General features: G+C 35.0%; 1 non-coding gene across 1 annotated transcript; it reads right to left on the minus strand.

Annotated features, from left to right (window-relative positions):
- Positions 1-1,499: 1,499 nt before the first annotated feature.
- On the minus strand, positions 1,500-4,355 carry LOC112000871 (uncharacterized). The gene is made up of 4 exons (XR_010627770.1): positions 4,049-4,355; positions 3,164-3,601; positions 2,227-2,303; positions 1,500-1,842 (listed from the first exon to the last, which is right to left on the minus strand). It is a non-coding gene; the product is annotated as an uncharacterized LOC112000871 (transcript).
- Between the last annotated feature and the right edge of the window lie 23,301 nt (positions 4,356-27,656).

Consider the following 27,656-nt stretch of genomic DNA (forward strand, 5'->3'; position numbering starts at 1 on the left):
TGTGTTCCATTTAATATTTAATTTTGTGCCAAGTGAATTATTAAGTATAAAATTGAAGATTCTAAATCTGATTAAATTCTAAATTAGATTTCAATTGGAATCAGATTTTTCACCACATGTCCATTTAAGTTTCTAATTTTTGTGACAAATTAATTATTGGGTATAAAAACCGAAAAGTCTAAAACCAATTAAATTCAAATCAAATGAGAAAACATTACATCATTTAGAAATGCATAGTTTTAAAAAAGTGTAAACTAATACCATTTATAATTTGAACTTCTTTTCAAAAAAAAGTGTGATTTGAATAGTATAATTGTGATTGTTTTTAATTGTACCCGTGCATATGCACGGGCTACACACTAGTGAGTATAAAAATCGAATAGTTCAAATCCAATTAGATTCTAACTTGGATTTCAATTAGAGTACAATTTTCTACCATGTGTCTATCTAAGTTTTTAATTTTGTGGCAAGTGATATATATATATATATATATGAAAATCATTACATATTTTAGAAATATACAATTAAAAAAAAAGGTGTAAGTTAATACCATTTAATTTAAACCTTGATCTTCTTAAAAAAAGTATAACTTTGAACCTTATAATTGTGATTTTTTTTTTTTTTTTTTGAGAAAGATAATTGTGATTATTTTTAATTGTACCTATGCTATACACAGACTTCACACTAATAATATACTAATTGTATCTCCCCTTCTCTCTTGACTCGATGGTAAGGATTGGTGATTTTCGTTAAGGGAAATAGGCTTGGAAGCGGGTTTGTATGATATTGTTTCTATGAAATTGTTTTATATATTAAAAAAAAAAATCTACTGGTTCTTGTATTAAAAAAATATTTTAAAATGTTTTCGGTTTTCCAAAACGACACAATATAATACTCCATTTGCGATCCACTTTCTTAATGCTTCCGCATTCATTCACTACAAAAAAAATGGCCTTAGGCCACGTTTGTAAAACGCGGCCTTAGGTCCAAAAAACGTGGCCATAGGCCGATTTGGCCTATGGCCGCGTTTTTTTAGGCCGCGTTTGAAAACGTGGCCCAAACCCCGCGACTATAGGCCAGAGGGGGTCTATGGCCGCACTTTTCAAACGCGGCCTAAGACCAGGTCCTATGGCCGCGTTTCAAACGCGGCCTAAGGCGATAGACTATGGCGCGTTTAAAACGCGGCCATAGTCTATCACTTTAGGCCGCGTTTTGAGCGCGGCCATAGCCTCTCATCTTAGGCCGCGTTTAAAACGCGGCTATAGCCCTTTTTTTTTTTTTTTTCCCCCAGGCCAGCTGGCTTAAGAAGGACCTCCACACCTAAGTTTAATCTTGCAGAGTAAATGTACTGTAGAACTCAAAAAAGATGCATTCAAGGTAGAAAAATTAAAAACTTAACCTTGTAGTCAAAATTGAAAACTAAGAAACAACTTGTAAAACAAATCATAGAAGTACAAAACCCTTGTAATGACTTTCTAGCAGTACAAAACCCTTCAACATATCCATTCACATGTAAAACAAATCTTATATTTTATAACCGAGTTATTGTAATTAAATTGAACCATCCAATAATTAAGAAAGAATATCACCATATTTTACATTCCAAAAAAATAAAAAGATTGGAATTTTGGTATTTACAAATGGAAAAATGATATAAAGAAGGTCAAACTTACTGTGAGTTAGAGCTGGATCTCTTTTGTACGAATGACACAATGACAGTTACATCGTCGAGCTTACCACCAGTATATCCCACATACCCTGCTGCATGGGCTGCATCTGCAAATGGAGTCCTTACACGTGCTGACCGCCCTACTTCTTGAGCTCTCATGGCCAAGTACTCTCCTGAGCCACAAAAACAGGCATCTTAGAAACCGCTGCAAAGTTGTTAATAATTAAGGCCTAAAATATCTTCAGGTTAGCTGAATCTTAGTTTCCACTAAAGAGATAATTTTGGATGGCCAATGGTCAAGGAGGGTGCTGCTTGACATCTATAAAATGAAATTTTTTATGTATTATGGTGTGATATTTTACACAAATCTTCAGATAGGCTCTACCATATATATCCCCAATCCCCATACACAATCCTATAAAGATTAATGGGGAAATTTGGATCCCAAAAACAAGTTCCAGAAAAAGTGATGTCTCACATATTTAAATAGGTACATGCTACTAGTAGGAATGATCAGAATATGCTTTTTAAAAAAATTGCAAATAAATTTTTTTTACCTTATAAATAACAAAATTGACAAGACATTCCAACAATTTCCGAGTCTCAGGAGGATACAACTCCACAAAAATATGATCTGCAAGTGAAAAAGTAGTTTACTAATTTGAACCTCAGTCTACAACCATTCACCATTGACAAACCATAAGTCCTAGGTAATCTGATATAAGAACCATTAAAGACCCCTCACCCACTTCTGTGATGAAAAGTAGCATGAAATTAAGGGAGATAAATAATACACGTGAAAAAGAATATAAAAATTTGAATCTCTACACAAGTGAACGTTCCAGAAGACAAGTATTCAATCCATCTATGATACTCTAAAAGAATCAGTTCTAACAACGAAATAGCAAAAATATTCATAATATCAATATGCTTTTTTTTTTCTCCAATGCCATTTACAAGTACTGGCAGACCAACACCAATTAGTGGTTAACCATCACATAATCCAGCTAGCAGAGGATAAGCTGATGGCACTATTGTTTAATACAATTCATTGAACTCAATTATCTTTGCCAGAGCAGCTCACAATAATCTCCACCCAAGAAAAAAAATCTACAAATTTTCCTAAAACTTAGAGAAGGATCTAAACCAATACATGCAGTGTAAATACAAATTGGCCCGCTTTACAGAAAAGATGGACATAACTCACTGATTTTACAGACTATTAGTCTATTATACCTACTGCAGCCACTTATGTCGTATTTTAATGTCTTAGCATCATTCTCATTGCTCAATCACTGTGGCATTATAGCAAAGTAAAATTCACATGCTAAAAAAAAACTACCTGCTTTACATAAAAAACATATCCTATGGCAGCAACAGTAAATGCGGGCTATACATTGCCTAACTCAGCATACAGTCCACTATGCAAATAGTTCATTGACCAACACAAAGACATAATTGCTTAAAGGTCCCTCAGAAAGATAGCAAACTTACCTGTAGACACAGAACTAGTAAAACAAATACATTGAGCACAAAATTTGTCAGCAGTCCAATGGTAGCATAAGAACCCGAGAGCAGCTCGATGACACGGCTTGCATTCTCTGAATGAATATTACTCTCAGCTATTAGTCCATCCGATTTAAGATTATCTAAAGCAACTCAGTCCAGAATTGAAGAAAGACAAAGCTTAGCACCGTAGATGCCGCTGACACGGCTATGTAGCGCACACCCATTACAAGCAACTCTATATTCAGCCTTTTCACCAGAACCCAACTCCAAATTTTCATCAGAATGGCATTAGCATAACTCTCCCCATTTTATAATCACAATTTGGCAGTGAAGTAAACCAGTCAGGCACACACTTTAAGTTAGTTTGAAAACCCACCAAAAATTCACTACCATGCCAAACACTCCAAGATCAAATCCCAAAACCTGTCCCCAAATCCAAAACCAAAAAATAAATTAAAAACAAATAAGCAAGTAACCAGGTGATACTTCATCGAAATAGAAAACTGTCTAAAAGGCTATGAATTTCTCATTTCTTCAATACCCAGAAACCAAAACGCGTAAAGATCAAAACTTTTACATTTCTTTCATTTTTCTTTTCCAGCTAGAATAAATTAAATGTGCAATAAAACAATTATAAATTCAAATCACCGATACATAAACCTCGAAACCCCATTAAATTTTTCGAATTTCAAATGCAAAAACATGAACTTTTGAGAAACCCCACAAGGAATTCAGCTAAAATTTAACAACCCCATCGATTGAAGAGCATAGAAAAAGTCAAAAACTTTATCTCTGAATCTCTGAAATTTTTTGATACAATTGTGGAGTAAATAAACGAAAATTTGAGAATGAATAAGCAAATGAACGGACCTGATTCGATTTTTTGCAATTTTCACCAGCATCGCTTTTTTGTGCGAGATATACTGAGAGAGAGAGAGACTCACGGTGGCGTTCGATGATTGCGAAGGGATCGAAAGAATCAAAACGACGCCGGTGGTTTGGAAGAGAGTGTCGGCGGAGATGGTGGTGGAGGTCGGCGGATATGGTGGTGGAGAAGATGAGGGAAGCTCGGGCTTCAGATCTGCTCTGATTGAGGGTGATGGGTTGAGCTCGGGCTTGATCAGATCAATGGAGGCTGGGTGTGATAGGAGAGGCAAGGGATGAAAAGGTTTTTAGTATTTATATAAATAATGAAGCCTCGTTTCTAAAATGCGGCTTTAGGGCCATCTGAGGCCGCGTTTAATAAACGCGGCCACTTCCTACAACTAAAGCCGCGTTTTATACACGCGGCTACAGAAAAAACTTAAAGCCGCGTGTATAAAACGCGGCTTCAGGCAAGCTGGACCTCCATTTTTAAACACGGATAAAAAAAAAAAAGAAAGAAATAGGCAGGTCCTTAGGCCGCGTTTTAAACGCGGCCTTAGACCCATTCTATGGCCCCGTTTTTAAAACGGGGCTTTAGTCCGTCTGGGGCCGCGTTTTTGCAAACGCGGCCCAAAAAAACGCGGCCTTAGGCCCCCGCGTTTTGTAGTGATTATTTCTCATCATGTGACTGTGAGAGGAATGGATGTCAAATATCTAAAAAATCCGTGAAAATATCACATTCCCCAAGATTTAATCCAATTAATATATACACTAACTAATTCATTATTTTTTTTAATAGTTCTTTATTTATTTATTTTGTTTGTTATCATATGCATGCAATCAACTTCAAATCATACGTGACGATATTTCAAAAGGATTATTGATCGGGAGGAGTTGAACCTATCACTGATGTAATAAATAACATATTTTTCACAATTGCACCATTTTTTTTTTTTTTTTTGATTCGGACATGAAGGAATCGGCCTCAGCACTCACCGGATAAGGAGGCATCAACTTGCTCAACGGTGCCTAAAGTTTTTCCGATTGCCTCTGCCGTGGCTTTGTTCATGCGTCTGAGGGGGAGGTTGTGAAACTGGACCCAGAAAGATGCGCCCACAAACGTAGCATCATCCACCGATTCCTTGTCTTTTGCTCTATATAAACCCACCAAATACTTGTCGAAGGACCAAGGACCCTGTGAGAGGATTTTTTGTGGAGCGGCTTCATCATCAAAGATTATCAAAACAGTATTTGATCCCAAGTCGCGAACCTCGAAGTTTTGAACAAAGTGCCATATGCTGCGTAAGGTTCTCGTAAGCGCTTCCAAGTTAACACGACGCTTTGTGAAGAGTCTGGCCAAGAGGAAGATAGAGGAGAAGAAGGTTAGGGAAAAGCCCAGTTTTTCACTGAGAAAAAGGAGGCTCTATTCCAAGAATAGAGAAAGCGTTTTCACCAATGTAAGTTCTCGAGAGAGACCTACGTGAGAAAAATCTAATCACTCATTAACTCACTTGGTATAAAGTTAAGTGGATAATTATGGTATGATCCCTACATAAATTTAGACACATGACGCAAAATTGGATTTTAATTTCAAATTCTAATTAAACTTTCTCTGAGCTTTACTTATTAATATATATACATATAGATAAAATCAAGAATCCAATTAAAATCTAGTTGGATTTTCTTTGAGTTTTGGCCATCAATATATATATATATATATATAAATTATCTTCTACTCAATGCCGCAAAAGAATTTGGGCTTTTAGCCTAATAATATAATTTAATAATCTGTTTGTTTTAAAGTAAAATATTTTCAAGAAAATATTTTACACATTTTACCATGTTTGTTTTGATGTAAAATACAGTCAATTATAAAATATTTTCCAGTCAAAGTGGAAAATCAGGCCAACCAACTATAAAATATTTTATACTTAAAACAAGTGTAAAATATTTTACTCACTCATCTCTCCCTACTCTCTCGACACTATGTTTTCTCAATATCAGAGTTTCCCTTCCACAAACCAATCCACCAGCCACCGATCCACTCCCAGATGCCACTCATCATCGGCCACTGATCCACTCATCGGTGCCACTTATCACCAACTGCATCTCTACCTCCATTAGCACCACCGACCGATTCACCTCCATGAGTTTTTTTTTTTTTCATCGTCTTTAGCCCCACTGTTTCTTGGCCAACTGAACCATCATCAATTTAATATTTTAATCTCAGTTTTTTTTTTTTTTTTCCTTTACTGCCATGTGGCTTTATTGATTTGGGTTTTTGGATGGTTTATGGGTCATGGGTGGCTGGGTTTGTGGGTTGTGGTGGATGGTTGGGATTTTTTGTGGGTTGCAGTGGGTGGTTGGCCATTTTTTCCTCTCCAATAGGTGGATTTAAGTGGTCAGTATGTTGGGTTTAAGCCACTACGGTTGTGGTTTGGGTGGCTATTGGGTTGGTTTTTATTGATTTGGAGGTGGTTGCTTGGATTTGATGGGTTGTGAGATTAGGAAAAAATTTTAATTTTACATTTCTTGCCATTTCATGTAGACAACAAAACACTGTAAAATGGAAATGTTTTCAGTAAAATATTTTACATGTAAAATGTTTTCACTAAAATATTTTACATATAATATATTTTACGTTTGAAAATATTTTACTTCAAAACAAACGGAGCGTAAATTACACTAACTCCTTCAACCAACAAATGATTGTAATCACCATATCCAAGTATCAAGAACTGACATTTTCCTCCTAATCTAACAAAATTAACATTGGATTCAAAATATTCATTTTTAAAATAATATTTCCAATAAATATCAAAGGAAACAATCAAGTAACCATACCATTCATATAACTAGATACTCCCTCTTTCTTAGTTTCTTTCTCTTCTTCTTCGTCACCGATGCCTCTTAACCATTCTTCTGCACAACTATGCCAACACAAAATTTCAAATTTGAAAATCATACAATTAAGATTGCTTCACAAATATATATTTATATTAATTAATGAGTGGGTATAATTATACAAATTTATATTCAATATCAAGAGAATAGTCCTTTAATTAAATTTCCTTGAAAATTTCTTTCATTCAAGAATTATACCAATGTAATCTTGATTCAAAAACAAGATATCCTCCACTTTGACTGGAAAGCAGATAGTAAGGTCCTTGCAATTGAATTTGAACTGGCCATTTTTAAGGTATCAAAACTTGACATTCACCCCCAAACTTCTACAAAAATGACATTCTCCCCTTTTGGTTTGTGGTAAATGTAATAGAGAAGTCATTGTCTTCTAACATCATTAATAACTTTAACAAAATATTTGAAGTTTTGGTAAAGTTCCTTACTTCTCATTTACCAAGAACCCAATTTGACAACACCCCTTATTAAGAGTAAGAGTAAGGGAGCATTCACGTCAAATACATAAAATTTTTAGCATTTCGCAACTCAAAATACTAATTTATCTATCTTAATAACTCAATACTTTACCATTCATCCACCATCAAATTTTCTATTTTTTATTTTTATTTTTACACTTCATTTAAATATTTTTTTTTATTCTCTCTATGCTATATTCTCTCTCCTCCTATTTGTGTCTCTCTCCTCTAAAGCAGTCCAAACATTTCACATTCTTATCAACCCTCAACCAAGCAAACCCATGGCCACACCCACCACTAGCCACCGCCAGCCACCACCACCACCTTAATAAATAATAATAATAATAAAAAGCCACCAGAGTGAAACAAACAGGAACCACCGAGACCCACAAACTGGAACCACCATAACCCATAGCACAACTGAGAGAATGAAGGAAGAGTGAAAATGTAAGAGTGACAGAATAGAGAAAATATAAGAGTGAGAGAAGAGAGAAATTCTGAAAATTTGAGAGTGAGAGATGGATTTGGTGCTTCACGAAGACTTGGTTCAGTGGTTTAAGGTAAGGGCAAGACGGTTGGGGTGAGAGGGCTAGCGGGGTGGGTGATTGCAGGGGAGAAGAAACAGAAGAGAGAAATAGAGGATACACACATGAGAAGAAAGAGAAAAAAAATGAGAGGGAAGTGCATGAGAGGGATTAAAAAAAATATATTTTGCTTATAACATTCAGCTATTGTCTCTAAAAAAAAAAAAACATTCAACTACCAGCTACAGTGACTTACTATCTCTAGCAATTCATTGTAGTTGAGTGTCTAATTTATTTTTTTGCATTTGAGAGCTTTGATGTAGAGGGTTATTTTTGGGGGGTTTTAGTGCTAAAACAACATTACAGCACTTTTCACACTTTTGGTGTGAATACGCTAAGGTATTTATAGTATAGTTGGGCGGCCTTGGAGCATTAGGCCCCGTTTGGATTAGCCTGTTTTCATCACTCAAACTGAGTTCTCATCACTAAAACTGAGAATTGTGTGGGACCCACTGAATACTAGAGTGTTTGGCTTGATTTCCTCTCCCAGTTTTCATATTTTAAACTCAGTTTAGGTTGAGTGAAAAACATGAAAACCGAAAATAGCAAAATGTTGTTTTTTGTTTTCACCCCTCAAACTGAGTTTGAGTTCAGTGGCATTTCCGTAAATCTTTTGACCTTATGGAGCCCACTCGTATGACTTTTCCCATCAAATAATGTCTCTCTCTCCAACACGTTCTTTGTCACTTCTCCTTCTTTTTTTTTTTTTTCCTTTTACCCAGAGCTCTCTCTTCTCATTGACCCAGAGAGAGAGCAAGACCAGAAAAGAAAAGGGACGTCGGCAAATCGGACTGAGCCAAGACCAGAGACCAGAGATCGGTTCAGCCCAGTTCCGCCACTATCAGCCAATGACCCAGAAAAGGAAAACCACCAGACTATGATCGCTGGTGCTGGTTTAGCCCAGTTCGGCCGCCACCAATAAAGCGAGAGCCTCGAAACACCAAGACCATGATCACCGGAGCTGGGTTTTGATTTTGTCGCCGGTGCTGGGTTTTATTTTTATTTTGATGAATGGGTTTTGATTTTGTCGATGGTTGATGAATGGGTTTTGTTGATGGTTGATGGGTTTTGTTGACGGGTTTTATTTTGATTTTGATGAATGGGTTTTGATTTTATTTTGATTTTGATGAATGGGTTTTGATGGTTGCTGGGTTTTGTTGATGAATGGGTTTTGTTGATGGTTGCTGGGTTTGTGGTGGTTGATCGGTTTGTAGTGGTTGATGGTGGCTAGTGGCTGGGTTAGTGGTGGTGGATTGGTAGTGGTTAATGGCGCCGGTGAGTGGCTGTGGTTTGAAGGGAGGGAGAAGATAGAGAGATAGAGACGGAGAGACGCGGGTAGCAATAGACGCAACAGTGGGTAGTGTTAGTAGTGGGGTCCACGGGTTTGGGGAAAAGTGGTAGAGATATGTAACTGAGAATTCAACCCAAACATGTGTTTTACAATTTTTGAGTGAACTTGAGTTTGAGAATTGAGTTATGAGTTTTGAGTTAGAGTTATGAAAACTTAGAACTGAGAACTGAGTTTGAGTTAGCTCTAAACCAAACGGGGCTTAGCCTCTCAGGATCCTCAATGGAGAAATGTTTAATTTATGTATTATTATTATATATATTAATATTATTGTTTTTGCCGTATTTTCTTAGAGTAAGTAAATGAATGGATTTGACCCTCTGATCTTAACCCAATAGAAAGGGGCAAAATGACATTATGCCATATGGCCACTAGGTGTTACTGTCACTAAGAGAGTTTATTGAAAAATATGTGTGCGAATAAAAAGTTAAGTTAGAGAAGTTGTAGAAAATTTTTGCAACTTGATTAAATTATATTTTGTTAAAAATCAAACGTAATTTAATCATATTTTTCTTGGTATTAGGTTGCTTTATTCTAATAAAACAGTGAGTTCAAGTTGATTTAAACTATTATGTAAAAAAAAAATCACGTGTGTGCAGGAATCAGTAATAAAAAAATTAATGCAACTTCGAGGTGTGTTTAAAATTCATCTTTAAAGTGATAATTGCTCCCACTCAAAAGTTTGCTGCTAGATTACTAACAATTCACCTCTCGGATAAATAAATAAAAAAATTGCAAACTATAATTTTGAATTTTCTCATTTAGATTTTTCTTACAAAATTATGTATTTTGACTAGAAGTCTATAGAGAGAGAGAGAGAGAGAGAGAAAGTAATTTATTGATTTTTTTTTTTCAAGTCCTCAATTTAGATACAGTGGAAAGTTTCACTTAAAAGATTATGAATCTTCATTTAGATTGACAAATTAAAAAAAAAAAATCATGATTTTTTATATTGCACTTTGTTAATTCATAAGCTTATAATTTACAAAATGTAAGAACTAAAATAGTCAAACTTAAAAATCTAATTTATATTTGATAAATTTTTAATATTAACTATCAAAATTACACTTTTACATTCAAGCATTTATTTATTTTGAATAAAACGAGTATTACACTGATGACTGATGAGTTTCTTTTCATGGAGGGGGATAACCGAATAAATGCATGGTTACTGTGCACATAAGATGAGGCTGACATATATATATATATATAAAATATAGAAAAATAATTATTTTTGTTATAAAAAAATTAGGAAAAAAACAAATAAATAAATATCTATTGCGAGTTGCTTCTTACACTTGACACGTGGAGTACACGTGCCAAGTATCTGCAGCCATCTTTCTATTTTTTATTTTTTATTTTATTTTTTTGAGAAGAATATCTGCGGCCATCTAGTCAGTCGTTGCCATCATTAATTCTGTTTTTTTTTTTTTTTTTTTTTTTTTTTTTTTTTTTTTTTTTTTTTTCGGCAAGGGTTACCCACTGAGACGTGGAGGTGCACCGAACCTAAGACAGGTTTTTTTTTTTTTTTTTGGGTTGGGCATGAGTTATTGTATCCTATATACGCACGTTAAATTGTTCATTAAAAAAAATGTACGTTAAATTAAAAAAGAAATGTCAGTTAAGTAATAAAATTCTTAATACTTGGTTAAGTCATAAGTGTTTGTGTTTGTGTTTTTGTTTTTTTGAAAACTGGCTAAGTATTTGTTTGAAAACAATTCATGTAGTTTTTGCTAAAAGTGTGTTAAAATATAATTGTACCTTATAAATTTTTTTTTAAAAAGTGAAAAAAAGTGAGAAAAAAAAGAGTAAAATTTTAAAAAGTTATATATAAAAATAAAAACTAAAAGCTAAAGTTGGTGTCACTTTAAGCATGCCCTTTTTTTTTTTTTTTTTTTTTTTTTTTTTTTTTTTTTTTTGGACGTGTTATTGTATCATGTATATTTTCATTAGAAAGTTTTAACAAATAGCGTTTCCTCTAATGTATATTTCCATTAAATTAAGAAGTGTAAATTAAATCATAAAACTATTAACATTTCATTGTGAATTTGTGATATTTTCAAAAAGAAAAACATCTCCAAGAATACTACAATCTACAAATCCAATAAATTTCACAATTTTTAATTTTTTGGGTGATATATTGTAATAAGAGTAACATCACTTTCACTAACACTACTAACATCATTTTAATTGTCTACAAATCACATCCTATCATCTCAACCGTTTATATAAAATAAATAAATAAATAAATAAAAACTTATTGTGCCTTTACATATATTGAAAGATCTTATATTCTAAAGGATATCAGTAAAATAATGATGTACTTCCTACCTGTTATAACATGAGTAATTAGTCCATTACAACTTTAAATAATATGATCCACTGTTATATGAAAAAAGAAGTACAACATTATTATAATCAAGAAGTATTGTATAATTATTCCTCCCCTCTAACAAAAAAAAATATGATTCCTCTGGTCCGGTCCTCCCTTGATTTGTTGCAAATGGTCTCCTACATTCTACGCTCTTCTTGTTTCCCACTTTCCAGCTCCGAAATCAAGAAAAGAAAAGAAAAGAAATATATATATATATATATATATTAAATTAATTTTATTCTTTAAAAGAAAAGAAAAAAAAAAGTAAAACATTTTACAAGATTGAAGATTATAAAAAAGCACACATTTCCTAACTGTTATATGCTCTTAATATTTTTCCTAGTTTTTTTTTTTTTTGGTTGGGCTGAAATAATGTTTTAGGGCGACCGATCCTATGGAGTCGGGATGTTATATCCTTCTTGGCTTGGTTAGTCCCTTTTCACAAATGGACAAGATTGGGTGTCGGCCAAGTTTCAAAATTTCTCCAACTATACAAGCACTGATCTAACTTCATTGATTTGGTGGTACATAGCATTTAGACCAAAGTCTTGCGGAGGATACAAAAAGGATATAATATTAAAATTTCCCAGCATCTTAATAAAGGAAAGGAGTGTATTTTATGACTTAAAGATTAAGATATATTTGATTGAACTCTTTATAAATATTATATTTTATATTTATTAAAAAATTAGTCAAAAGTTTTATAATTCAATTGGTTGATATTTATGATATTTTTATTAATAATATTCAATTATTGAATTATTAAAAAAAAGTTACTATATATCTTTAAAACTTTTGTTAAATTTATTTTTATATATAAACATTCATTTTATTTATGAGTGAACAAGTTGCAATTTACAAAGTTTGTATTGACAAAGCTATCGGGGATAATACATAAAGTAATCAAAAAAGAACAGCTACCCCCCAAAGAAAGAACAAAGTGAGCATAAAAGACAAATAGAAAATTAAATAACTTAGAGGCACAAAATTGTTATTTTTAGATAATATTTACCTCCATGCTATTGTTGCTAAATGGTTATCACAAATTTGTTTCCAAGATACAACCAAGTTTACAAATAGTAATTTTGGAGAATACCTACAGGATTTCTTGTGTTTTTTAGAAACTAATTTTGGGAGAGAAAGAATTGGTTATCAAGTGAACACGAACTACTATTTATATGCATAAGGTTATAGTACTTCAAAAGGCACAAACGGAGAGTTAAAATGTTTCATAAAACTGTTCATAATGCTTAACATATTTTCAAACGTTCTGAACAGTTACCAAAAAATTCTGCAGAAATTCAATTTTTAATGAGCCTCAATCAATCAAGAGAAATTGAGCATGAATCGAAGGTTCTTCTCGATTGATCAAATAGGAATCGAACATCAATCGAGAGAGGCAGAAGCGCTGGATCAAATTTCTTGATCACTTTGATTGATTGATCAAATTTCTTGATCACTTCGATCAATTGAGCAAAATCTCGATCAATCGAATTTCCTGGACTTAAATTTTCACATAAAAAATTTCAAAACTTGAATTTTCATTTTATCATCTTTATAAATCAATACTCTCCAAACAATGTCATTATTACAACATATTCATGTATATACTTATATAGTTATATAAACAACAATCTGCAAAGGGTGTCAAGAATCATGCATTGCATAATGATCTAGAGCATCGGCTGATATAACAGCCCAGCTTCAAAACCTACTAACAAGTTTATGAATAATAATAAAAAAAAGTACACTACAAAGAACTGAGGCTATCCCGGCATTTTTAAACTGCCAGGATAACCCTAAAAAGCGCTGGTATGGTCTAAAATGCCATATCCTGGTGCTTTGTAGCGCTACGTAATGAGTGTGACAATTGGTCCGAATACCTACACCGACGCTTTTAAAACTGACGTACCATCTATTAATCAAAACCTGTTTGCAATTCCAATTTATAAACTCGTAAATTGATGTATAATTTTTAAATATAAAAATATAAAATTTAAACATTTTATAAATAAGATAGTTATTAAATTATGATCAATTTGATATTTTGCAACTAAGGTTGTTATTAGGATTGTTGTTCACATGAATATAAATTAATAAATAAAATTAATTTTAGAATTTACTCAATCAATTTAAATAATAATATTTCAAAAAAAAAAAAAAAACCACCTTAAGATGGAAAAAGATAAAAGAAAAAGAAAGAGATAATAGGTAATTTGATAAACTAGTTTTTACATTTAATTCCATAAATTTATGGGTGGCGAAGTATAGAGTCTAGACACGCAAACTATGACGTTTTATTGAGATGATACATGCGGAGATATTTACCAAACAATTTAACAAACATTTTTAGGTGCGCTGATTTTGGGAGACAATCATTCAACAACTTGGCTACTCTTGTCGTTATCTTACCCTAGCAAGGAAGATAAGAAGTTTTATAATAGTATTTTTCTACGGGTAATTCTACGGTACCGCCCTAAAAAAAGGGGTACCGTACTCACTAATAGGTAACCTGCTATATCAGGTTACTTTTTTCTTACATTTGACGGTTCTATCTTCACATTATACAGTTCCAATATCACATGTGACAATTCTTTTGTGACATTTGGTAGTTCCCTTACTTTTTTCTCACATTTGATGGTTCCATCCTCACATTGTGCAATTCCAACTTCACATGTGACAGTTCTTTTGTCACATTCGACGGTTCCCTTATTTTTTTTTCTCACATTTGATAGTTTCATCGTCACATTGTGCAGTTTCAACATCACATGTGACAGTTCTTTTGTCATATTTAGTGGTTTTCTTACTTTTTTTCTCACATTTGATTGTTCCATCTTCACATTGTGCAGTTTCAGCATCACATGTGACAGTTCTTTTCTCACATTTGTTGGTCCCCTTACTTTTTTTCTCACATTTGACGGTTTCATCATCAAATTGTGTAGCTCCAACATCACATGTGACAGTTCTTTTGTCACATTCGGCGGTTCCCTTATTTTTTTTATCATATTTGACGGTTTCATCATCACATTGTGCAATTCCAACATCACATGTGACAGTTCTTTTGTCACATTTAGTGGTTCTCTTACTTTTTTCTTACATTTGACGATTCTATCTTCACATTGTGCAGTTCCAACATCACATGTGACAATTCTTTTCTTACATTTGGTAGTTCCCTTACTTTTTTTTTCTCACATTTGACGATTCTATCTTCACATTGTGCAAGTTCCAACATTACATTTGACAATTCTTTTGTCCTATTCGATGGTTCCCTTATTTTTTTTTTCTCACATTTGATGATTCTATTATCACATTGTGCAGTTTTAACATCACATTTGAAAGTTCTTTTGTCACATATAATGGTTTTTTTTTTTTTCAAATTTGATGGTTCTATTGTCATATTAAGCAATACCAACATCACATCTACTCTATTTTTATCACATGTGATAGTTCTTTTTGTCACATTGGGTTGTTCCCTTACTTTTTTTCTCACAGTTGACAGTTTCATCTTCACATTGTGTAGTTTTAACATCACATGTGACAGTTCTTTTGTTACATTCGGTGGTTCCCTTATTTTTTTTTCTCACATTTGACAGTTCCATTCTCACATTGTGCAGTTCCAACATTACATGTGACAGTTCTTTTCTCACATTTGGTGATTCCCTTATTTTTTTTCTCACATTTGATGGTTCTATCATTGTACAGTTCCAACATCACATTTGACAATTCTTTTGTCACATTCGATGGTTCCCTTATTTTTTTTCTCATATTTGATGGTTCTATTATCACATTATGTAGTACCAACATCATATTTAATTGTACCTTTCTCACATTCAGTGGTACTTTAATTTTTTCCTCACATTTGACAGTTCCATTGGCACATTGGGCAATACTAACATCACGTTTGGTTTTACTTTAATTTTTTTCTCACATTTGATGGTGCTATTCTTACATTGTGCAGTATCAACATCACATGTGATTGTACTTTTGTTACATTTGGTGGTCCCCTTATTTCTTTCTCACAGTTGATGGTTCCATTGTCACATAAGGCAGACCAACATCACATTAGACTGTACATTTCTCACATTCGGTGGTACTTTTATTACATTCAATAGTTCTTTTTCTTTTTTTTCTCTCCAATTACCATAATATCTCTAAAACCAAAAAAATTACCGAAATACTCTTAGAAACTAAAAAAAGAAAAAATCACCCTAGAACTTAAAAAATTACTATAAAACTCAAAAAATGACTAAAATAACAAGAACTTATAAAATGACCAAAATAGCCTTAGGACAAAAAAAATTACCACATGACATTGAAACTTAAAAAATGACCGAAATGATCATAAAACCTAAAAAATGACTAAAATAACCATGAAACCTAAAATATGACCAAAATTCCTCCTAAAACCTCTATTTGCAAGACCAAAATGAAAATAAAAATTTTATACAACCACTCTATTTGCTTGATTTGAAACCCATTGATTTTGAAATTAACGGATTTAAAAAGCCTTGATTTGAAATCCATTGATATTTAAATTCCTTGTTTAGGTCTTTTTATACAATGAAGGATTTGAAATTTCATTGTCTAGATACCTAAATTTGAATTTGGATTTGGATTTAAGATCAATAAAATATTTTTTCCAATTATTATTTTTCTTAAACCTTCTTCATTTTAATTTTAGTAACATTTTTTAATAAATACATGAAGTAATGAAAAAGCCATTGATAATCCAATTGACAAGATGATGACTAAAAATCTATATATCATCATAGCCTACTAATTTTTTTTTTTTTTCCAACCATTGACAACTAAAATGTTCTATATTAGCATAAAGAGAGAACCTAAATGCATGAGTTTTTTCTCAACATTTAAAATCTCAAACTAAAAAATTGTTTCAAAGTTCTTAACAACTAGAAAGTCCTATTTCAAGAGAGACAATAAAGTATCCAAAATATGTGTTTTATACACAAAATTCGAAACAAAGAAGCCATTGATAGACCAATCAACAAGATAATGACTAAATATCTTCCATCATAGCCAACTAAAAAAAAAAAGTCTTGCCAACTCTTGCCAACTAAAATATTTTAGAGAAAGAGAGAGAGTACCCAAAATACATGGGNTAGTAGGCTATGATGATATATAGATTTTTAGTCATCATCTTGTCAATTGGATTATCAATGGCTTTTTCATTACTTCATGTATTTATTAAAAAATGTTACTAAAATTAAAATGAAGAAGGTTTAAGAAAAATAATAATTGGAAAAAATATTTTATTGATCTTAAATCCAAATCCAAATTCAAATTTAGGTATCTAGACAATGAAATTTCAAATCCTTCATTGTATAAAAAGACCTAAACAAGGAATTTAAATATCAATGGATTTCAAATCAAGGCTTTTTAAATCCGTTAATTTCAAAATCAATGGGTTTCAAATCAAGCAAATAGAGTGGTTGTATAAAATTTTTATTTTCATTTTGGTCTTGCAAATAGAGGTTTTAGGAGGAATTTTGGTCATATTTTAGGTTTCGTGGTTATTTTAGTCATTTTTTAGGTTTTATGATCATTTCGGTCATTTTTTAAGTTTCAATGTCATGTGGTAATTTTTTTTGTCCTAAGGCTATTTTGGTCATTTTATAAGTTCTTGTTATTTTAGTCATTTTTTGAGTTTTATAGTAATTTTTTAAGTTCTAGGGTGATTTTTTCTTTTTTTAGTTTCTAAGAGTATTTCGGTAATTTTTTTGGTTTTAGAGATATTATGGTAATTGGAGAGAAAAAAAAGAAAAAGAACTATTGAATGTAATAAAAGTACCACCGAATGTGAGAAATGTACAGTCTAATGTGATGTTGGTCTGCCTTATGTGACAATGGAACCATCAACTGTGAGAAAGAAATAAGGGGACCACCAAATGTAACAAAAGTACAATCACATGTGATGTTGATACTGCACAATGTAAGAATAGCACCATCAAATGTGAGAAAAAAATTAAAGTAAAACCAAACGTGATGTTAGTATTGCCCAATGTGCCAATGGAACTGTCAAATGTGAGGAAAAAATTAAAGTACCACTGAATGTGAGAAAGGTACAATTAAATATGATGTTGGTACTACATAATGTGATAATAGAACCATCAAATATGAGAAAAAAAATAAGGGAACCATCGAATGTGACAAAAGAATTGTCAAATGTGATGTTGGAACTGTACACAATGATAGAACCATCAAATGTGAGAAAAAAAATAAGGGAATCACCAAATGTGAGAAAAACTGTCACATGTAATGTTGGAACTGCACAATGTGAGAATGGAACTGTAAATGTGAGAAAAAAAAAAATAGGAACTATCCGAATGTATGAATACCACCGAAGGAGAAACTGTACATCAAATGTGATGTTGGTAACTGACACAATGTGAAATGAAATCAACTGTGAGAAAAAAAGAGGGAACAACCCAATGTAAAAGACAACACATGTATGTTATACTCAATAGAAACACATATGTGAATAAAAATTAAAGTAAACATAGTGATGTTGTATTGCCTTAATTGCAATGAGAACTCAAATGTTGAGAAAAAATAAAGTAAACCATGAATGTGAGAAAGTAATTAAATGTGATGTTGTAAACTCATCAATGTGATAATAGAACTCATCAAATGTGAGAAAAAAAATAAGGGAACCATCGAATAGGACAAAAGAATTGTCAAATGTAATTTTTTTTTTTTTTTTTTTTTTTTTTTTTTTTTTTTTTTTTTTTTTTTTTTTTTTTTTTTTTTTTTTTGGGATAAATCAGCTGAAAATTCTATTAGCTCAGACACCAGAAACAACCTGTGATGCTATTCCCAAAACAAGGAAAATAGCAAGCCAAAATGCAACACAAAAGCTCTTAAACTCTAACGCTAGAAAACAACTACTCAAAACAAAATTCAAACCTTGACTTTGAGATGTGCAGTGGCAACAGAATTACGACTGGCTATTTTCTTTTTCAACATACTCAAGGAATCAACCAAACCGACCGACTCTCTACATCTATAAATAATAGTGTTGAGTAATTAAAATGATGTAAACCAAAGAAAAGATATGAAATAGAAACAAAGAAATAGCGACTCCTCCTTAGGAGTTAAGACATACTAGAAAAAAATTTATATTTTTTATAAAAAGTCTTCCACCTTAAATACAAAGGTGTGACCTTCTCCTCTGCTAACCCAAAAAAAAAAAAAACCAAATTTCAGCACCACACTAACAAAAACCCAAACCCCCTGATCATCGAACACAAAGCCTCAACAAGTTTAGAAAAACCGAATCCCTATGAAGAATTTCAACAAGCACTTTCTGTGCCACTTGAAAAGAAATAACCAAATTAGTACCTCTTCAGCATAGAAGTATTGCCAATGTTGTGGTACAATGAAATTTAAGAGCGAAATTCCAAAAAATTCTCAAAAACCAACCAAGAAATTAAGGTTTTATTCTATCCTTACCTTAAAAATCAAAAGATTTGATCCTTTAAGAAACCTTCAGCGGTTGATAAATGGGGATGCCGACGAGATGACAGTGAAATTGATGGACATAAGGAACCCATTTGAGAAGAAGGAATCTGGGTTTTTTAAGAGAATGCCAGAGAGGGAGGACGGGAGAGAGGACGGGGAAGAGGACCCACTGTTTTTCTTTTTTCTTTTTGGCTTTTATATGTTTACTTGGTCTACCGGTAATAGGTTTCCACTAAACTTAAATTAATGGTTAAGATTAAAACAACACAGTTTTAATGGTTGAGATTTGTGTGGGTACCGTACCCACTAAAAATATTGGGGGTACTGGAGAATGACCCTTTTTCTACATATATATATATATAACATTTTTTTTTTTTTTTTGAGGAAGTACATATCCATATAACATAGTTATAAAGAGACTACCATAAAGAATAAGGATAAACTTTATAATTATTAGACATTAGACTAATTATGTGTCTCTATTTAATAGGTGCAGGCGGAAGATCTATTTATAGGCCTAGTGAATCACTGAGGTAAACAAAAAAAGAAAGTCAAATGAATATGAGATAATAGGTATAAAAATGTGAGTTTAACAGGGTTATAATTCTCAAATAAAACTCCATTTATGAGTAAAACTTTAAATTTTAACTTTACAATTAATGAGAAATAAATTGTAAATATCATTTTTTATATATTTAAATATCCCAACAGAATGCAACGCACAATGGATTTGTTGAAGTATGATATCTAATAAAAAGTAATCAAGGGTAGCAACATTAATCAAAGTTAAAATATGGTGTAATTTGAAACTAGCATGATTCACAGCCCGGAAGTTTTGGGGTCTTTAAATTTTGTACATTGAAATCATATACCATTTTCATCAACACCCCTTCGTTAAAAAAATTCTTACGTGTTTGTTAAGTGACACAAAAGACTACCACATACCCCAATTGATCCTATAAAAATATGGCACGTGTATCATACTATTTCATATAATTGACTAACTTAAAAAATATTTAAAGATATTAACTAACTATCTAATAAATGAATGCTTCAATTGTTTTTTGGTAATTGGTAAACATAAGTTTGTAAGTTTATGGTAAAATTTGTACCATTTTTAACAACAATCTTCATAATAACATTTCATTAGAAATACATTTCATTCGAAATTTTCTCTCAAAAAAAAAAAAAAAATTCATTAGAAATATTTCTTTTGGTTGTGCTCGCTTTCTTTCCCAAAATTTTGGACAATGTTGGGATGCAACAAGTTTGTCCTAGTAGATATCTGGTTAGAATATACCTATGTCAAGTTTCGATGGAGTAAAATTAAACACTGGGTTTTTAAAAAAAAGAAAAAAAACCAATTTTGCCCAATAGTCTTTGCCATTTAGATGTTTAAAACTTCTACAAAATATTTGTCATAATGAAGACAAATTTTATTTGATTTAATTGATTTTTTAATTAGCACAGGAACTCATCCATACAATAAGCACAAAATAACACAAATTTATTTATTCTCTTTATCTTGTTGTATTTAACTATTTATTATTAGACGCTTCTTCAATTGTCCTTTCATTCTATTGGTCACAATTGTTAATATTTATTAATTATTTCATAACAAATTTCAACTTAAATCATCAATTGGGTTGTCTAAGGACTTGCTTAACCTTACCCACCACCACAACCAACCGAACTACACCCTCGATCAATTTGTCTCTTAAGCTGGTTGTTACCATGTGTGCCCTTCCAAAAACTGACGACATTGGATCAAGTGTCTGGTCTTCTCCTCGACAACACAATTTGATATGATCCAATTGACGAAACTAGCAAAATTTGGCTAGATCCCCACTAGATCTAGCAAAATCCCCTTTGATTTGGCAAGATCTCACTAATTTTGATTAGATCTCCATCGAAATTGGCAAAACCTCACTGGATCTTCTTTGTTTTTCGCCTGTCCCAACCATTATCTCATTGAAATTTAGTAATTTATTTGCCTTTCCTCATTGTTATCTCTCCAAATCTTCGTTGTTTTTCTCCTCTTCTGTGTCAATCAATCTGCTTGCCACTCGTGAGAGGCTTGATAAACCTCATCTGCCACTCCTCCCTCACTGACGGCGGGTTGAGTTCCTATGCTTAGATTATATAGGAATGGGTGCAGGTTGAGCACAAACTTGATCCAAACCAACCCATGGACACTCCTAAATCCTAATCATCAATCAAAATTGAACTTGATATTCTTTTAAATGTAAAAAAATCATCTATAAATAATTTTGTATTAAATTTTACAAAAATGTTCATTTAATGTACAAAATCAAAAAGTCATATATTAAATAGCTCCAAAAACAACAAACATAGTTATATCAACTAGCAACACCTTTGTAGGTAGTTGACATCTCCAATGCAATAACATTGCACGAGCTTTGAGCTTTGTTTACTAAAAGGGTTTTGTTTATTTATTTTTGGCAAAAATACAAAGTCGTCCTTGAAGTTTGCTTACTGTGCGTTTTTAATCCCTTAAATTTCAAGTGAGTTCAATTAATATCTAAAATTTAAAAATGAGTGTTATTAGTTGATGGTGCAAGAAAAACACCAAGTCAATCACTCGTCCATTAGATCGTCCATAGCAATGTGCAGAATGGAAAGCATACAGTTGATACGTTCGTCCTTCCTTTGCCGTTCTTCTCCTTCTTCCATTTACTCGTCCAATGAAGGACGAGTGAGCAGTGAACCTCGTCCATCCTTAATGGTGGACGAGGTAGGTTTATTTAGAGTTACACTCAGCACACCTTCAACCAAGAGTAATTTTGAAAAGTCATATTACTTGAAGCTCAACACAGGTCCCGAAGAGGTGACCTTTATGACGGTTAAGGAAGTTACCCTCTGAATCCTCCAAACTTTACGACGATTAGGAGAAATAACCGATTCCTAATACTATATAAAGGCCTTTCTGCGTAGAGGTAAGGGGACTTTTTCTCTTTGGTAAAAATTTTAGATAAGTTAAGTATTGAGGGCTCTTCTCTCCTTCAATTTACTAACTTTACCATCGGACAATTAAAGGCCGGCTTCCACCGGTCTTCTCTGCTGATTTCCTTTGGTTTTTCAGGACTCACTTTACTAGATCAAGAGCATCCGGAGATTTTTCAGCCCACTGATCTCTTAGAATTTATCAGTTGGCGCCGTTTGTGGGGAGTCGTAAAAAATCTGCTGTCGTTGGAACTTAATTTATTAAGTTCTATATTTTCTTTCCCCAATCAAGGGTTGAAATGGTTCGGACAAGATCTAGGGCAACGAGTCCAGGCCCTCAACATAGCAGGGACGCATCTTGTAACCCTCACCGCTACCGTTAGTCAGCACCCACCATGCAACCACCTTCATTCCAGCATGTGCAATCCATGGCTGCCGCTATGGTAGAGTTAACTCGTCAAAACCAAGAGTTGGTTAGACAACTTGAGTTAAGGAAGCAGCCTCATGAACGGAATGCTAGAGAACGGGCCCAGAGTCAAGAGGAGAAAAGGAATGTTGAAACTGACAATCAGTCAAGAGGTACTGTTTCACGGAGGGTACCTCACTTGGAAAGAGAAATGGATCAAATGAGAAGGGTCATGGACGAGATGAGGGAAAACATGAGGAAAACAAACCCTGTGGAAGACTTAGTTCACAGGACTGATTCCCCCTTTGTGGCGTCCATCAATGCTCATTCTTTGCCACCTAAGTTCAAGATGCCTCATCTAGATTCGTATGACGGGACGCAAGACCTTTTTGACCATATTGCCACCTTCAAAACTACTATGCATCTTCAAGGGGTTCCGGATGAAATAATGTGCAAAGCTTTTCCTACTACCTTGAAAGGACCAGCACGAGTGTGATTCAGCAAAATACCTCCTAATACAGTGGCGTCCTTTGAAGAGCTGAGCAAGTTATTCGTCAATAATTTCATTGGAGGGCAGAGGCACAAACGTTCTTCGTCCAGTTTACTAACCATAGAGCAAGGGGAGAATGAGAGTTTGCGGTCCTTCATCACGCGTTTCAACAGGGATGCCTTGGCGGTGAACGAGGTGGATGATAAACTCCTCCTGGCAGCATTTTATAATGGCGTTCATTCTGATCTATTTATCCATAAGTTGTATGAACAGGCGCCTCAAACTATGGCTGAGCTAGTTCATTCAGCCCAGAACTTCATGAATGCAGATGATGCTATCATAGCCAAGAAGAGGAAGAGAGTTGAGAAGGTTGAAGCCAACACAACGCGTCAGTCGGAACAAGGTCCTCGTCCTAAGAGGGGACGGACGGAAGATAAGAGGGATCGAGAAAAGAAGGCAGGCCCTTCAGTACGAAATCAACAGTATACCCCTTTGAACGTGCCACTGGAGCAAGTTCTTATGCAGATTAAAGACGAGCCTTCTTTGAAGTGGCCAGAGAAGATGAAGGGGGATCCCAACAAACGCAATCGGAGCAAGTATTGTCGTTTCCATAAGGATCATGGGCATGATACGGATGAATGTTTTGATTTGAAGCAGCAAATTGAAAATCTCATCAGGCAAGGAAAGTTGAGGAATTTCCTTGGACGAGACCACAAGGACGAGAAATTGAAAGCAAAGGTAGAGGAGACATCACGACCACCGCTTGGAGAAATAAGGATCATCTTAGGGGGAAGTCCTACAGGACAATCGTCCAAGTCGAAGAGGGCATATTTGAAAGCAGTACAGAACGTTCAACTCTCTGGACGATTACCAAGTGAGAGAACTACGGACGAGCAGACGATTACCTTCACAGACGAGGATGCAGAGAAGATCCACCACCCCCATGACGACGCAATTGTCATCACTCTCCTTATTGCTGATTACAAGACCAGAAGGGTGTTGATAGACAACGGAAGCTCGGCTGATATTTTGTATTATCCAGCCTTTCAGCAAATGAGGTTAAGACGAGATAGGCTGCAACAAGCAAGCTCCCCTCTAGTGGGATTTGGTGGAATGAAGATACAACCTGTGGGCAGCATTTTGTTACCAGTGACAGTGGGGGCATATCCGCAGCAAGTTACCAAGGAGGTGAATTTCCTTGTGGTTGATTGTTCGTCCTCTTACAATGCCATAATTGGGAGGCCAACTCTAAATAGATGGAAGGCCATAACATCTACCTACCACTTGTCAGTCAAGTTCCCGACGGAGCATGGGATAGGCCAAGTACAGGGAGACCAACTAACGGCAAGAGAGTGTTATCTGGCCATGTTGGCTGCAGACGAGCAAATTCAAACAATGACTATTGAAGAAAAGAAAGTTGTGGCAGAACCTATTGAAGCGTTGGAAGATGTTCCTTTAGATGATAATAACCCGGAGATGTGTACCAGGATTGGGGCAGATTTGGAAGCAAAGATCAAGAAAGATCTCATTTGTTTTTTGAAAAGAAATAAGGATGTGTTTGCATGGAGTCACGAAGATATGCCGGGCATAGATCCCAGTGTCATTACCCACCGTCTGAGTGTATGCCCTTCCTCCAAGCCAGTGCGACAAAAGAAGAGGGTATTTGCCTTAGAGAGAGATAATGCTGTTAAGGAGGAAGTTTAGAAGCTGATTATGGCAAAGTTCATTCAAGAGGTATACTATCCTGAGTGGTTGGCCAATGTAGTTATGGTCAAAAAGGCGAATGGCAAGTGGAGAATGTGCGTTGATTTCACTGACCTAAACAAGGCTTGCCCAAAGGATAGTTACCCATTACCACGCATTGATCAGCTGGTAGATTCTACTGCGGGCCACAAATTACTCAGTTTCTTGGACGCTTTCTCTGGGTACAATCAGATTCGGATGGACGAAGCAGACCAAAAGAAGATGTCCTTTGTCACCAGTCAGGGATTATTTTGTTATGAAGTGATGCCTTTCGGTTTGAAAAATGCTGGGGCAACATACCAACGGTTGGTCAATCATATGTTTCGTCCACAGATCGGGCGGAATATGGAAGTCTATATAGACGACATGTTAGTAAAAACTCAGGACGAAGACAGGCATTTGGACGACTTGCAGGAAACATTCAATACATTAAGGCATTATCATATGAAGTTAAATCCTAGCAAATGTGCTTTTGGAGTATCATCAGGAAAATTCCTGGGGTTTATGGTCTCCTACAGAGGAATCGAAGCAAACCTTGATAAAATCCAAGCAATATTGAATATGAAGCCTCCGAGCAGTATTAAAGAAGTCCAATCACTTACCGGACGAGTTGCCGCCCTCAACAGGTTTGTATCCAAAGCTACTGACAAGTGCCTGCCATTTTTTAAGGTTCTTAAAAAAGCATTTGAATGGAATGATGAGTGTCAGAAAGCATTTGAAGATTTGAAGACATACCTCACCAAGGCCCCTTTGTTAAGCCCGTCCGTGCAAGGGGAAGAGTTGTATTTATATCTGGCAGTTACCCCACATGTTGTGAGTTCAGCATTAGTAAGGGAGGAAGACAAGGTACAAAGGCCTGTGTACTATACCAACAGAGCACTGAAGGGAGCAGAAGGACGATATTCGTTGATGGAGAAATTGGCTTTTGTATTGATAACAGCCTCCAGAAAGCTAAGGCATTACTTTTAGGCTCACATCATTAATGTCATGACAGATCACCCACTCAAGAAGGCAATGAACAAACTAGAGGCTGCAGGACGTTTGATCCAATGGGCCGTCGAGCTTAGTGAGTTTGACATAAAGTATCAACCGAGGCATGCCATAAAAGTTCAAGCTTTGGCAGATTTCATTGCAGAGGTTACTTTGAATTGTGACGAGGTGGGTGAGAAGGAAAGCATTAAGTGGGTGGTTTATGTGGATGGTTCGTCTACACAGTATGCGGGGGGAGTAGGTGTGGTGTTGCAATCTCCAGAGGGAGACAAATTATAACACAAGGTTCGTTTGCAGTACCAGACAACTAATAATGAAGCCGAGTATGAAGCTCTTCTCAGAGGTATGGAATTGGCCAAGTCCGTTGAAGCAGAGTCACTCCTCGTCCTGGGAGATTCTCAGCTAATCATAGGCCAAGTGAATGGCGTGTTTGAAGCCAAGGAAGAGTGGATGAGGAAGTATTTAAACAGAGTGATGCGCCTTGTTAAAAAGTTTGAGGAAGTGAACTTCGTTCAGATCCCAAGGGAAGAAAACATGGAAGCTGATGCTTTGGCGAAAGAAGCCTCAGCAAGTGGAGCCGTAGACGAAATTGATGAAATTCAATATATGCCAAGTATAGACATCCCAGAAGTACAACAGGTAGAAGACAGGACAAGTTGGATGACTCCAATTGTATCGTACCTAAAAGACGGATGACTCCCAGAAGAGAAGGACAAAGCAAGAAAGCTGAGGGTAAGAGCAGCCTGGTACGTTCTAATGGACGAGATTCTTTATAAAAGAGGGTTTTCCCAGCCTTATCTAAGGTGTTTGGCACCGGACGAAGCAAACTACATAATAAGGGAAATTCACAAAGGAGCGTGTGGCAATCACTCAGGACCCAGATCACTCGTCCACAAAATCGTCCGTGCAGGGTATTATTGGCCTAACATGCAAGCTGACGCTAAGGCCTACGTCAAGGTTTGCGACCAGTGCCAAAGGTTCAGCAATGTCCCCAGGCAACTATCAGAGTATTTGACTCCAATGACGGCCCCTTGGCCTTTTGCACAATGGGGGCTAGACATTCTGGGTCCATTCCCATTGGGTGTGAGACAAATGAAATTCCTCGTGGTTGGTATTGATTATTTTACCAAGTGGGTAGAAGCGGAATCCTTGGATAACATTACGCAACAGAATGTCAAAAACTTCGTGTGGAAGAACATTGTGTGCAGATTTGGAGTACCCAGGGTGCTGATATCGGATAACGGACGACAATTTGATAATGCACTTTTTAGAGATTTTTGCCTACATTTTGGAATTCAAAATCACTACTCCTCACCAGCCCACCCACAAGCTAACGGCCAAGCAGAAGTTGCAAACCGATCCTTGCTAAAGTTAATCAAGACTCGGCTTGAGGGGGCTAAGGGAGTATGGCTAGATGAGCTACCAAGTGTTTTGTGGGCATATAGAACGACAGCAAGAACTCCTACAGGGGAGACTCCTTTCAAGCTAGCCTATGGAACAGAAGCGGTCATACCTGCAGAAGTGCATATGGCTAGTCATAGAGTGGCGGCGTATCAAGGCAAAGATAATAAGGAGCAACTCCGTTTGAACCTTGATCTCATAGACGAGGTAAGGATGGACGCTGAACAAAGGATGGCAAGGTATAAAAACCTTATGGCTAGGCAGTATGATGCAATGGTAAAGCCAAGGCGTTTCAGCGTAGGAGACCTCGTTCTAAAAAGGGTTTCCCTGGCTACAAAGAACCCAGCTCACGGGAAGTTGGGACCAAATTGGGAAGGCCCCTACAGAGTCGTCAACTGCAAAAGACAAGGGTCCTATTACTTGGAAGCACTGGATGAGAGGAAGTTAGAGCACCCTTG

The sequence above is a fragment of the Quercus suber genome, unplaced genomic scaffold (assembly GCF_002906115.3).
Source record: "Quercus suber isolate HL8 unplaced genomic scaffold, Cork oak 2.0 scaffold_31, whole genome shotgun sequence".
In the NCBI taxonomy this organism is placed as follows: Eukaryota; Viridiplantae; Streptophyta; class Magnoliopsida; order Fagales; family Fagaceae; genus Quercus; species Quercus suber.